This window comes from Taudactylus pleione, unplaced genomic scaffold (assembly GCF_031769625.1).
Source record: "Taudactylus pleione unplaced genomic scaffold, aTauple2 ptg000183l, whole genome shotgun sequence".
NCBI lineage: Eukaryota > Metazoa > Chordata > Amphibia > Anura > Myobatrachidae > Taudactylus > Taudactylus pleione.
In genome coordinates this window covers 1,661,785-1,677,031 of record NW_028284585.1, presented here as the reverse complement: position 1 = coordinate 1,677,031, position 15,247 = coordinate 1,661,785, and the positions used below count along the sequence as shown (strand labels likewise).

General features: G+C 45.1%; 1 pseudogene; it reads left to right on the top strand.

Moving 5' to 3' along the window:
• Positions 1 to 3,341: 3,341 nt before the first annotated feature.
• LOC148519754 (uncharacterized) overlaps positions 3,342 to 15,247 on the top strand; it is a 98,758-nt pseudogene continuing 86,852 nt past the window's right edge.

Here is a 15,247-nt window from a genome sequence, read left to right as displayed (position 1 = left end):
TGCCAGACCAAAGAGGTGGAATGTTTGGTCTTCTGCCCAGGCATGACCGTGATGGGCTTTTTCATCCCACGGACAACAACTGTCTCCCCCGGGGCCTGATTTAAAAAACCACATCACCATCAGAATCCTCCTCGCCAACTTCCTCCTCAGCGCCAGCTACTCCAGTATCCTCATCCTGTTGTACTTCAACAGTGACATCTTCAATTGCTCCTTTCAGCACTTGCAAGGGGCGTGCAAATGGTGGAAAGAGCCACCTCTTCCCGTCCAGTGCTGGGAAGGTCAGGCATCGCAACTGCCACAACACTTGGACTCTCCTTGAGGATTTGTGATATCTTCTTAGAACGCATAGTTCTTCGGTGTGCTTTTGCCAGCTTAACATCATTTGATTCTTTTAGCGGGAGGAGGGCTTCCATCGTCATGTGAAGCTGAACCACTAGTCATGAACATAGGGAAAGACCTTAGCCGTTCCTTGTCACTCCGTGTCGTAAATGGCATATTGGCAAGTTTACATTTCTCCTCAGATGATTTAAATGTTTTTTTAAGGTCATTTTCCTGAACTTTGTCATTTGGGATTGTATGTGCCCTCTACTATGACATTGGGCATCGGCCTTGGCAGACGACGTTGATGGCATGCTATCGTCTATGTCATGACTAGTGGCAGCAGCTTCAGCACTAGGAGGAAGTGGTTCTTGATCTTTCCCTATTTTATTTTTATTGGAGAAAGTTTGGTCCTCCATTTATGTTATATTGATATATACGTGCGGCTAAGGCGCACGCAAACACAGAAAATAATTTTTTATTTTTGTTGGAGACTAGTGCACTTTGTGGGTTACACCACCCTTTAAGAAATGAGCCAGCCGGCTCTTTACTTAAGGGACACAGGCGCACGCTTGGCGCTGCCCCTTTGTTGATGCACGTGCAGCTACAGTGCACACAATTCACAAAGACAGAAAAAAAAAGAAGAATTTTTTATTCTTTGTGGAGCACTTTGAGGGTTACACAACCCTTTAACAGACAGACGCACGATTGGTGCTGCTGCTTTGAGGATGCAGGTGCAGCTACTGCCCACACAATTCACAAAGACAGAAAAAAAAAGAAGAATTTTTTATTCTTTGTGGAGCGCACTTTGGGGGTTACATCACCCTTTAACAGGCAGACGCACGCTTGTCGCTGCTGCTTTGAGGATGCAGGTGCAGCTACAGCCCACACAATTCATAAAGACAGAAAAAAAAAAAGGAGAATTTTTTATTTTTTGTGGAGCGCACTTTGAGGGTTACACCACCCTTTGACGGACAAGCCAGCTGACACCTTAACTTATGGGACACAGGCGCACGCTTGGCGCTGTTCCTTTGTTGATGCACGTGCAGCCACAGTGCACACAATTCACAAACATAGAAAATGTTTTTTTATTTGGTTTGGAGTGCACTTTGGGGGTTACAGCACCCTTTAACGGTCAAGCCAGCTGGCCCTTTACCTATGACACAGGCGCACGCTTGGCGCTACTTTGTTGATGCACGTGCGGCTACTGCGCACACAATTCACAAACACACAATTTTTTTTACTGTTTTTTGCACTTTGGGGGAGCACCCCTGATGGACAGAGCACCCCCTGGACAACACTACAGCACCCCTTTAGGACTGGGACACTGCACAGGACTTTGGAGTGGACACAGCCCCTATGGACAACTGACTGCACAACACAGTACAGCCAGCCCCTATGGACTTTGGAGGGGTGGACACAGCCCCTATGGACAACAGAAGCACAGCACAACACAGCCAGCCCCTATGGACTTTGGAGGAGTGGACACAGCCCCTATGGACAACAGCAGCACAGCACAGCACTACACTGTACTGCACTACACTACACAGCCCAGCCAGCCCTAACTCCCACCCTCCCTCTTCACTGTCCACAGCCGAGTGAGAAAATGGCGCCGACGCGGATACCTTATATAGAATCCAAAACCCGCGAGACCCGGAAGGCGGGATAATGACATTTTGCCTCGATTTCAGATCTGAGTCAGGCGGGAAAAGTCGATCCTGACTCGGATCGGCCTCAGATCGGGGGGGCTCGGGGGGGTTTGGATTTCAGAAATCCGAACCCGCTCACCCCTATTATCTACCAATTTAGAGTAGTTGTGTGCTTGTTGTTTTTGTTTACTATTATTCTCGCTGCTGGCAATGGAGCCAAAAAGCTTTTTCTCCATGATGTGTGGAGGCAGTTGTTGTCAAAAAGGAAGCAGTAAAGTTCACCAAAGGAGGAACAGAGATGGCTACAACAATGAAAGATAACAGCAATGACCAGTGGCGGCTCCAGAGGTGGGGCTGCAGCACAGTCCAAACTTCAAATAGGGGAGCCATTTAAAATGCTGCCAAACATAGATGGCTGGGACTCACTGGCAGTTGGTGTGACTCCCCTATTTGAATTTTGGCCTGCGCTGCAGCCCCACCTCTAGAGCCGCCACTGGCAATGACGTTGTACTCACAAGGTATAACAGCTGAACTGACATGATTGAGGGAGATCCTCTAAACAAATTTGTCAGTGGTGTGATGACACTGTCCGCAAAACCATGTAATTGCCCACTGCCTTTATAGACATGAGTGCACTTCGGCTGCAGTTGACTATCTCTACCTTCCCTGTTTCTCTAGAAGCAATGAGTTGGAAGTGTAACATAACTTACAAAAAGTGCAATTTATGCAAACATACTCTACACTAGCCCCTATGTATGCAACTTAAGATAGAAATCACCATAATTACAGATTTCTTTTATGTCCTGCTATATCATCCCTTGAAACAAATGCAAGCATTCCCTTAGCATCAAACTCCACAGATGATAGCATTGTCCCTTTTATATATTTAGTAGCTGTTCCTGTTGACAACTATTAATTACAAATGTTTAAGGCAGAAAGTGGAAGACTCACATCTGGCTCAATGAGTGACATAGATGTGGCCGAGATAAAGTTGCAGCCAGATGGAACTTCTTTTTTAATTGGATTACACAGCCACCAAGGTCACTAAGGTCATTTCTCTCAAGCACTTGATAAGCTGCACTAATGCAGGATACATTCCATTGACTTGCAAGTTGTCACACAGATGAACCCTTTAAAGTTACCTTTTTGTTCTTCGAGAGGCTTGCCACCTAGCAACAGCATGTGGTTAGGCAGCAAGCCTCCCGAAAAATGCTGAGGTATAGGAAAGTGAAAGAATTTTCACTTCCTCTGCCTGTGAATAATGCAGTGCGCGCGTGCCCGTGTGTCACGGGAATGCTCGTGTCACATGCACGCCCGCGATCATGTGGGCGTGCGCCTAAGCCGCAAATTTTGATTTTTTCTGTCAGCACTGACATGTAGGACACACTATCTGTCTCTGTGACAGACTCACTACAAACGTCCTCCATGGCTGACATTTATAAAGGGAAAAGAGCCCACAAAAGGGCAAGAGCTTCCTACTCTTCAGAGGATATTCATATTAAAAAGAAAAAACCTTTTCCTGTCAGAAGTTTTGACACTTCTGATTCTTCTGACTCTGAGGAAGAAAAATCTCCTCAGCACTGTGACAAGTCACCTCCCTGTTCAGGGAACTCACCAATCCATAAGAAAACAGGTAAAAATAAAAATAAAAGTAAGTTTAGCCCCAGGGAGGCCTGTTCAGGTGTCATTCCCCCATTGGAATTGTCCGTAGCAGACAACAGCATAGTGCTCGGAGCAAGCACATCACCTCTGCCCGTAGCTGGCAAGATACCTCTGCCTGTAGCCGGCAGCACAAAGGTACCCACTCTAAGCATGTGGGGTCACCTGACAGACAGTCGCAAACTCCCATAGGGACCATGGCCACTCTTCCTCGGTAGACTGGGAATCAGAGGAAATTACCAGAACCTCCGCCTCATCCAAACGTGGTGAATATAGCGAGATTCAGATGGCCAGGGTTGCTTTAGCGGGAAAAACATCGCCCATTAAATTGTATTCCACACACTGGGCCTTAAAAAGTAAATCCGAGGTCCAAAAATTTGCCCAGTTGGCGTCTAGAGTGGCACTTGTCAGAGAAGATGAGTTGGTGTTATGATCCTACACGGGTCTACCAGATGTACCGGCACTGTTTTCTCCCAATATTGACCCTGCCCTAGCCTCCATTGTGGGAGAAAAGAGGCACAATGATTCCACAGACCATACCATGAGAAAAATTCAATATAAAATATCCGACGCAGCTGGCCCACTGCTGTTTATATTAGATAAAGCAGAGAGAGAAGGGGAATCCAGCATCTCTCTGGAATCTCTAGTGGCGTCCAAGCTTGCTCTCCTTAAGGCCAATAGCAGAGCAACACTCATAATAGGCCAGACGTTTAACTACATCACCAACACCCGCAGGTCCAGATGGCTTACTGGCGCAGGACTCGCAGACCTAGCGCCTAAATCATTAGAATTCCCTAACCTTACTGACGCAGACCTCTTCAGGGTAAAATAAGACATAAGACAAGGAAGTCCTTCTTAGACCTCAAAAAAGTAAATGAACCTTTCAAGAGGTCCTTTCTTCCAGGGGGTCAGACTTTGCGAGCCACAGGTTCAACTCGAGACTTCCAAGGCACAAGAAGAGCCCAGAGAGGAGGCTTCATTCACCGATCCAACGATGCCCCAAGAGGATCGTACTCTAACACTTAGAACAACGCCAAGAGAGGCCGTAACTATGGTAAGTTCACCCACTTTCCCTTCTCGACACATAACTCTCAAACAATCATATCTAGAGTGGCAGAAGATTACCACAGACAAGTGGTTGCTGAAAACAATCCGTTCAGGGTTAAACCTCCCTCTAATTCGTTTCTCACACCAAGCGGGTCATATTCCTTGTCCAAGGAATTGCAGCCCTCAATTAGACGAGGTACTGACTACAGCCCTCCAACAGGGAAAAATAGAATTGGCAGACCAGACGGCAAAAGGCTGGGTAAGCCACTTATTTCCCATAATAAAGCAAGATGGCTCTATAAGACCGGTATTAAATGTCAAAGCTTTAAATCAATATTTGAAACCAAAACACTTTCACATGGAAGGTATTCCAGACATTCCTTACCTCCTCACAAAAGACAGCTTCTGTGTAAAGATAGACCTGAAAGTAGGTTTCCATTCCATATCAGTTCATCCGAATCACAGGCATCTCCTCAGATTTTTTTGGAGAGACACCTTATTCCAATGGACTGTTATGGTGTTTGGCCTCTTTTCCGCTCCTTACACCTTTACAAGGCTCATGAAAGCCGTAGTGTCCCACTTGCGTCAGCAAAGCATTCAATGTATAATTTACCTAGATGACATACTACTGGTACACTCAGACTATGACACCCTACTAAGACACAAAGACTTGACCCTTTCCCTACTAACAGACCTGGGATTCATAATAAACACTCAAAAGTCAGTGTTAACTCCGACCCGGAACATAACATTCCTCGGTTTCGATCTAGATACCCATTCTTTCTCCCTGGCAGTCCCTCTAGAAAAATGGCTTGATACGAAAGAGTACATACAAAGAACTTCCCAGAAGTGCAGATTATCCCTCCGCTCCTTAGCAAGGATTATTGGAAAAATGATTGCTATGTCCCCTGGTTTCAGACATGTGCACTTGTCATGCAGAGAGCTACAAACGCTCCTAAGATCTCTACTTTACACGCCACTATTCCTGGACGGACACCATTTTCCTCTCCAGAAGAGCAAAAACAGAACTGTCGAAGTGGAACAGTCTCCCTGTACCTCCTCCTCGCCCACTCTTAGACCCAACACCCCATATGATTATCACGACAGACGCATCACTAAAAGGTCGGGGAGGTTTCTCTCGAGAAAGCAGTCAGGGGCACCTGGTCTCCCCCAAGAATCCAGTCTCTTCATAAACGTACTAGAATTATATACAGCAAAACTTGCTCTAAAAGCCCTAGTTCAATAATTTTACTAGCAACCTACATCCCAGGAGAGCTGAACAAACTTGCAGACTGTGAGGTTCTGAATTTGTTGTGGACCCGGGGTGGTGATAGGAGTAGACACAGAAGCAGACTTAAATGAAAAAGTGAGGTTTTTAATAAGTGACTTAGAAGATATGGGAATGGCAAATGAAAAAGTCCAGGTATAGCACTAAAGTGCACTTGATAACTGTAGTGGGGGTTAATGGGATAATGTCCAGATTGTGACAGGCAGGAACAGTCCAGTATACAAATATGGTGAGCTGAACAGAATGCAGGTATAGCTGTAACTGAATGCAGGTATGGTGATCTGTAACTGATGCAGGCAGAGGTAGTGAAGTCCAGCTGGGAGTGAAAGGAGGCAAGGTGCAGGGAACAGCAAGTTCAGGTACTCAGGCAGGTGAATAGGTATATGGAGGGTGCAGGGTAAGTCCAGCAGGCTGGAGCAGGCAAGGTTCAGACTAGAAGCATATAACAAGCAGGCAGGTAAGGCACAGGTACTCTCTCTCTCTCAGCTGCAGCTGAGAAACACATTGCACTGGCAAGGAAAGAAGGCTCTGGACCTTCCTAAATACTCAGTGCCACACTGTGACTGTCTGGAATGAGCAAATGACCTACCGGATTGGACAGCTGGAATCACATGGCCACAGGCAAGATGATGGCGCCCATGCCAATGGAACGGAAACACTGCCAGACCTCACCAGGCCTAGTTACAATGTGCCCGCACAGAACCATGCACAGCAAATGCCCCTCGCCAAACAGCAGCACCGCTGCCAGACACCCCCCGCCATAACGACCTCACAGGTAATACCTGGTGACTACCATGCCAAGAAACCCTGGCCGTGACAAAGACTCACTATCCCGAGAAAGAATCTCTCTGGGATCCGCAGCATTGACAAACCAGGTCTTCCTAAAAATAATCCAAACATTCGGAAACCTAGAAATAGACCTCTTTGCCAGCCCCACAAATGCCCAAGTTCCATATTTCGTATCCAGAATACGGACAAAAGGGGTATGGAGGTTTAACTTCTCCCACACCATTACAATATGGGGACTGAATTGCCACCAGCGAGCTTCTGAAAAAATCTAAATTCGTAGCTCAGGCGCGTGCCCATGTGACTGTGGGCGTGCACGTGACCCACGTGCGCGCGCCGCGTTATTCACAGGCAGAGGAAGTGAACATTCTTTCACTTTCCTCTACCTCAGCATTTTTCGGGAGGCTTGCTGCCTAACCACATGCTGTTGCTAGGTGGCAATCATATTCCCTAGAACAAATCCAGTTTGCAGGTCATAGATTCCTGCAAACTAGTGTTTTTGTCAATACACATGCTCAGGAACAGTGGAGGCCTGATAACAGACTAAAGAAGACTGATGAAGAGCTCATAGAACAATCAGAAATCATGGCTCATGAGAATCTGCCTAATAAGAATATATGGATAGATTTTTAGATGTCTCGGGAACTGCAATGGTGTGTTTTACCACTTGACTGGTTTATTAAAAGCTTCAGGGGCTTGTGTTATACTTTTTACAAAGTTCTAAAAAGTTACTGTGCAAGTTCTGAATTTCCAACAAAGCTCCCATGCAGCCCTCTTCCCTCATGTGCTTTCCCTTCCCTCACTGATACCATTATCTCCTTCCCACTGCCAACAACAGCACCAAACCTTTGGGTTTGGCCACCCTGCCTCTCATTTGGGTATTATAACTGCTGCTCTAGTAATTTTTATAAACCTTGTCCATGTTCTGCGATGATCTCTACTGTAGGTTACTTTTTTCTTGTTTTGTTTATGTACTCTCTACAGCCTTTGTGGAACCATATAAATAGAGGATAATATTAAAAGTAATAATAATAATAACAATAATAATAATCATAGGTTTTGGAAAGGGGGGCAAAGGGCTATCTCGCCCGCTCCCTACCTCCCAGGCATTTCAGAAAGGCGCCAGGAGCACACTGAGTGCATACTGGGAGCTGAGGCTCTGATACAGAGCCGGACGCTCTGACAGAGAACTCGCTGTGAATCAGGGCCGGGCCATTTTTTTTTTTTGAACGGCCTCCTGGCTGCTCGCATAACTGTGGGTGACCACCGACAGCTTTAGCGAGCGGCCAGGAAGATGGTCGCGATAGTCAAGACCATCGCGAGCATCGGGCTTGCGACGAGACCCTTGTGGTAGGGTCTCGTTCCCGCAAGCCCCAGGGAGATTTCGACTCTAACAAAGCCTAAATCTCTCCCACTGACATCACTCGTGATGTCAGTGGGGCCAGCCCCAAATGGAGCCACTCCCCCAGCCCACCCACCATAGGGGGTGTGCTGTCACTCAACATCGACAGCACGCCCCCTTTGGTACGAGACCCAGAGCGACGGCTTGCACGTCGCTATCCGTGTCTCGCGCATGCGCACGACGGAGCCGGCTCCGTCGTGTGCATGCGCTCTGGGCCACCATCGACCCGGTTGCGAGCGCTCAGCGCTTGCAACCAGGTCTGAATCAGGCCCTGAGTCCCATGAGCACTGTTGCCAACTCTGAAATGAGAAACAAGCAATTCTTGAGTGAAAAACAAGCCCAACCCAATCAGATAAAGCCCAAAACATATGCCCAACGTAATGTGGTGGTACGGGGGTGGGGGTAATTTAATGAAAACCACAAATGTTATTGTTTATTGTTCATTTTATTAAAATACATATAAATATTTGCAAAACACGGCTTTTCCCTGCTCTACGAATAAACTCCACTGTGCGAAGTAAAGCGCAGGGCACTCGGGGCCTGATTCGGCATAGGACGGAATTGCAAAGTCATTCACAAGCAGCTTTGAAATTCTGTCCTTCCTAAAAGGCAAATGCAGCAGAAGGTGTCTGAAATCACCTTGCTGCATCTGCGATCCCAGGCTGTGACCAACGTTGCAGTCTGGGATCACCACTGCAAACATTGATTGCGATGGTTGCACCTTTGGTCAGGCTGCGGCAGCTGAAGCTGGCCGTGTTCTGTCATCCTGCAAGGCCAGGAAGTCTGCGTCCATGGATGCAGATCCTAGCCTTGCCACTCCCGGAAAATGGGGGCTATATACCCTAGTTTCCGGGAATGCAGACAACAGAGTCAACATGCCCCTGTTTCCAGGAACGCAGGTCGTCTACACCCCACAAACTCCTCTGCCTGTCAATCAGGTAAATGCATACAGGTGCCTGTGCGATATAGCAGGACCCATTCTGCCCATGCGCAGAATGGATCCTGCGCAGATTCCCAAGCAACTAGTGTGCACTGTTGAATCAGGCCCTGTGCGTTGTAAAGTACAGGACAAAAGAGCAATTCAAACAAACACGTCAAAACAACATAACTGACATATGGGAAAATGTAACTTCTATTGATCGTTTAAACAAGTCATTCTAGTTAACCAAATCTATATAACTACATATACAGAGAGATATACATACAGACAGACAGCTAAACATAAATGAATTGGTGAAGGAGCTATATAACATTTGCTCACCTTAGTAGTGGGACCTGGCTATCAAGCCCAAAAACAAGCTACCTAAAAAAAAATAAGTCCAAAAACAAGAAACAAGCAACCATCCAAAAAAACAAGCAACTGGGGGAAAAAACAAGCCCAATTCTGCTTGTTATAAGCGGACTTGGCAACTATGCCCATGAGACTTAGCACAAAAGGTCAGAGAGGCAGAGCTCTGTGCTGAGCTCTGATTGGTGGAGCTCATCACATGCTTGGTTGACCCATGGAGGAGTGAGCAGCAGCAGCATCTCATGGGAGGGAGGAATGCATCAGAACCAGGCAGCTAAATGCTCAGGAAGAATAGAGCCCCCTGTAATGAATAGAAGCAGTGAGGTAATTACTGAATTAGGTGCACAAATACACATGTATGTAACATGTCTGACTCACTAGAGGATAAAGTTTAGGGAAAATGACTTTGCAAATATTATTTTAACCATATTTGCAAATCACAATACATTCTATTCACACCTTCTATAGTAATAGGACTAAACAAAACCGACTTAAATGTGCAGCTATTTATATCCTACTGAATTTGTGGGTTTTTTTGTTTTTATTTTCTGTAAGAACATTTTTGTTGTTGTTGGTTTTTGGTCATAATAGGTGAAGTCTGAGCATGTCTCCTCCTCTGGGTGTGACCAGCCCAGCATAGTGTGTGCAGTGGTGTGTGATAATAATTCCAATGTGTAGCATGAATGCAATGTGTACTGAGCCTATTGTGCTAAATTTATTGCGTTATTAGTTGCTTCATGAATTGCTGGATTAGAGGGATTGAGAGTCCCTATGTCTGTATTTGGGTGGAGTCTGATGCTGTAGTCACTATATGTGCACGTTCATGTCTGTACATTGGATGACAGATGGAACAAAGTTTGTGGCGTTTGATATGTGTATTTGTTTATTTCATCCTTGTCTTATTTTCTTGGTGTATACCTACAGAATATTTGCAGTGGTGTGTGTATAGTACAGGGAATAGCAGGGGGCAAACACTGGGCTCAGTCCTATTACGTGTGATTAGAGTCCCGCGAGCCATTCTCACTGCAAACTTGCATTGCATGATGGTCTCTGTAGTCCTAGAGCAAAATTCAGTGCACTGTAGTGATAAACTCCATTGCCTATGTCAAACTACAACTCCAGGCAGTACGTGGGTAACTGTCCTCCTCTCTCGGTGCTGGTTGATTTAATTGCCTGCACAGGAATGTATCTGTGGCTGCATGTGTTCCCGGAGCCGCACGGTAGTGCTTTGTTTTTGTTATGTCTGTGAGTGAGGAGATTGGGAGAGAGCAGTGATGTTTGCATACTGAGGCCAACTCAGCAAAAGCAAAGACTTACTGATCTGTCTTCAGGTGGTGTGGCAGGTTACTCCAGCTGACACTGAGGGGGCGACATTCAGTGATTTAGGGGTGCATTTGGTAAGAAATAACCTTTTTTTCACACAAATATCTATTTTGTATGATAGATATTGCTCCTAATACATTCACAGTGCTTCAAAGGTACCATTTAAGTAAAGATTAATTTGTATGCAGAGCCATAACAGAGCTTAAATGCACTCTGTGCTCGCCCGCCCTCTTATCGCTCAATGGCCCTCATTCAGAGCCGTACGCTCTGAGCAGAGCGTACGCTCTGAATGAGGGCCGGCCTCCATTTTCATGGAGCGTCCTCCTGGACGCTCGTATAGCTGTGGGTCACCACCCACAGGCTATACGAGCGTGCATTGTGATGGTCGCGATGGTCGAGACCATCGCGACCATCGAATTTGCGAGCCGGAGCCTGCGGTTGAGGTTGTCAACCGCAAGCTCCGGAGTGATTTTGGCTCTATCAGAGCCAAAATCACTCCCACTGACATCACTAGTGATGTCAGTGGGCCGGCTTCTGACGGGAGGCGTTCCCGTGGGAATGCCCCCGTCAGGGAGGCACGCCCCCGGCACGCCCACCAAAGGGGGCGTGCTGTCAATCAACATTGACAGCACGCCCCCTTTGATCGGACACAACGAGCGAAGGACTTTCCTTCGCTCGTCGCGTCTGGCGCATGCGCACGACGGAGCTCCCTCCGTCGTGCGCATGCTCAGTCCATAACATCGACCCACTTGCGAGCGGACAGCCGCTCGCGAGTGGGTCTGAATCAGGCCCTATGTCATTATGTTGCGAGGGGGCGGGGCCAGCACCAAAAAATACGTTTTTTTTTTCTTTTTAAAATTTTAATTTTCTTGAAAGTTTTGTTTACTGTACTTTTTTAAACTTTTTTTTTGTACACACAGCCACTTGTAAGTCTTGACACTTTAATAAGCAGAGTAGAGCGCAGCATACATTAACATGCAGTATGCACCCTATACAGTCACTTTGCCAGCACAGCTACTTATGAGTCTCTGGACACAGCCACTTAATCAGCAGAGAATAGAGCAGCATACAGCAGCCTGCAGTGTGCCCCCTTACACAGTCACTTTGCCAGCCCAGCCACTTAAACAACAGAGTATAGCGCATCATACATCAGCGTGCAGTGTGCCCCCTTACACAGTCACTTTGCCAGCACAGCCACTTGTGAGTCTCTGGAAACAGCCACTTAATCAGCAGAGAATAGCGCAGCATACAGCAGCCTGCAGTGTGCCCCCTTACACAGTCACTTTGCCAGCACAGCCACTTGTGAGTCCCTGTACGCAGCCAGTGAGTATCACTATCAGCAAAGCAGTGCACAGCCTGTGGAGCGTGGGAGTGAAATGGCGCCGAGTCCCGGTCTCGGCTCCTTATGTAAAGGCGAACTCTCACGAGAATCCGACATCAGGAGGATGAAGTTCGGCCTCGCAGTGGGATCCGAGTCAGACGAGAACACCTGAGCCGCGGCTGGATGGACTCGGATCCCCGCTGTTCTGAGCAGTTCTTATTCCACAGAATCCGACCGCTCATCCCTAATTTAAATTTGTACTTTTTGTAAATTAATCATTTGAATTGATGTTATCCATTCTAGTCCCTATATGGGGTCATTACAAATAAGTTCAAAAATATTTTTGCATACATCTTCTCTGCCTTTTCTAACTGTTTGACAGTGGTTAGTCCTTGTCGCTCTGCTGTGGTGTAGAAAAGGGAAAAAGCAAAAGTGCAGCCATAAACAGAGAGCCGGAACAAGAGCATAATCCTGATTGCTCAGATCAACTGGGTAACATCGGATCTGTGATAATCCAACACACTTTAACATCTCAAATAGATTTATTTGGGGTACCATACTAGGACAGCAGCTCTACTAGGAGTCAGTACTGGTGTAGGGACTGGCAATATTTTGGACTACAATACTTTTCTGGCATTTGACATCTAATTATTTTCTTACTGATAGTCCATTATTTAAAATGTTTATATAGAAATATATAAATATTCCAGAATAGAAAGAGAACCTACATGCTCATGGTACTTCTAAATACATTATCTCAATGACTTTTAGTGGATAAATAATCACAAATATCATTAATAGCCAGATTCTATACACAATGTCATTACACTACATGATTTTATGAATTTGTGATTGTAAGTTATAAAAAAATAAATAAAGGTTTGTGAAACTCTTCCCCTCCCAGTTGCTACAATAGAAATGTGCATTCAGTTTGGAAAGTACCCCATTCATGAAAAAATAGCTGATGTCTTGAGGAAATAGTGCAATGTAAAACACTTACATCACCAGTGGTTTTGACATCTAAACTGCTGGATATATTATTTAGAAATGGCAAAATCACCCAAGCCACATCAAAGCCACCCAAAAGATATTTAGCAAAACAGATGATAAGGAGGCACACTTAGAGGGGAATTCAATTGTTTTTTGGGGCATCTTAAGCAATGGGCGTCTATTAGAACAATTCAATTGTTTGTCTGATAGATGCCCATTAGCTGCAGCAGATACATTTTTCTCGCAGCCTCCTGAGCTGTGAACAAAACGTGTGCAAAGTGTGTAGCAAACTAGGACTATAGATGCCCAAACCAGGAGTTTAGATGCCCAAACCATGAGTTTAGTCGGGTTTAGCTGTTTTGAGTGTCTAAACCTGGTGCATTTGGGTGCGTTAAACACTAATGGGCATCTATCAGAGAAACAATTGAATTGCTCTGATAGACACCCATTAATTAAGACACCTCAAAAAAATGTAATTGCCCCCAAAACTTATTATGTGGGCAACAATTATATATTGAATATGGTTAGATTGATAGATATTAGTTATACATTACATTTAGTTGACAATATTACATGATATTTCATGATTCCTACTAGGCCCAATAAAAACAATATGTTGGGGTAAACAAATAGAATTTTATATCCCAAAAGATCTGCCCGCATCATGAAATAATAATTGTTTTCTCCATCATAAATACACTTTTATTGGTTTTATTAGCAGTCATTAAATATTGATAATTTACAATTGGTCTAAATAATCTGAGTAATCATTAATTTGCCCCTCCCCCCCAATATATTCTTTAAATAATATTCCTCTGCTTAAGTTTAAACTCTGTTTCATGGGCGTGCATAAATTAGCCATTGCCATCTCCTTGGCAGCATGAGAGCTGTCGGCATGTTAGGAGAACCTCAGTGTTTGAGGCAGGTAAGACTTCACTTAAAAGCTGCGTGGCTGGCCGATCTGCATCAATGTTACTGATCTTTACGCTGTTGTATGTCATCGGACAGATATGAGACAGTAGCAGTGGGTGTCCTTATGCTCAGCTATGCTTTAGAAAGCAATAACATATTTTAGCATCTCTGGTCCGTAAGAGATTACAGTGTAAAGCCTATCACAACCGCCTCATTTTGCTGGTAGTTTTTCCATCAGTTTGTCAATGGTATACAAATTAGTACATTTCCCCTTTGCAGTCATCTTCTATCATGTCATAGAAAAAAATCCAGTTTTACATCATAAACATATCTTAATATGTTGAGTATGTAAATGCTCAGAAAATGTTTGCTTCATTGCCAAATGTTTACAATATACTATTTCTCAGACCACTGGCTACCATGGAAACTGATTTATTTCACCATAGGAAAAACATCTAGTAAATATTTATCCCTTTCTGCAAAGTTATCAGACTGCCAAAAAACTGTGTACAACTTTGAGCAGGAAGCATACTAATGCATTTTCTTAGTACAACTGAATATTTTTGGAAACTAATATATTGAATATTTGGATTTTTTTTGCACAAGAGATTCAAAAGCATTTTAAATTAAAAAAACACAGCTTTAAATGTTTTGGGTCCCAGTCTACTTGGAAAACACTTTGGCTCTGAATCTTCCCTGTACTATGTCACCTAGACCACATAGGAGAATTGAAGTAGCCACCTAATTTTTAGGTTTATTAAGTTTCTAAATCCACAAAATGCAATTTTGTCCTCTTAATATATAAACAAATAGAGGGCCTGATTCAGAGCTGAACGCTCTGGCCAGAGCGCACGCTCTGAATCAGGGCCCTCCTACCTTTTTTTGGAGCGTCCTCCAGCACGCCCCCGGCACGCCCACCAAAGGGGGCGTGCTGTCAATCAACATCGACAGCACGCCCCCTTTGGTGCGAGACCCGGAGCGACGGAGAGCCCGTCGCTATCCGGGTCTCACGCATGCGCACGACGGAGCTCCCTCCGTCGTGCACATGCGCAGTGGGGAACATCGACCCGCTTGCGAGCGTACTGCCGCTCACGAGCGGGTCTGAATGACCCCCAGAATTTTATGTACCAAAAAATCTGCCCACATCATAAAATAATAGTTTTCTCCACCATAAATAAATTGTTATTGGTCTTATTAGTAGTCGTTTAATATTGCCAATTTATAATTGGTCTAAATAATCTGATTAATCATTAATTTTCCCCCC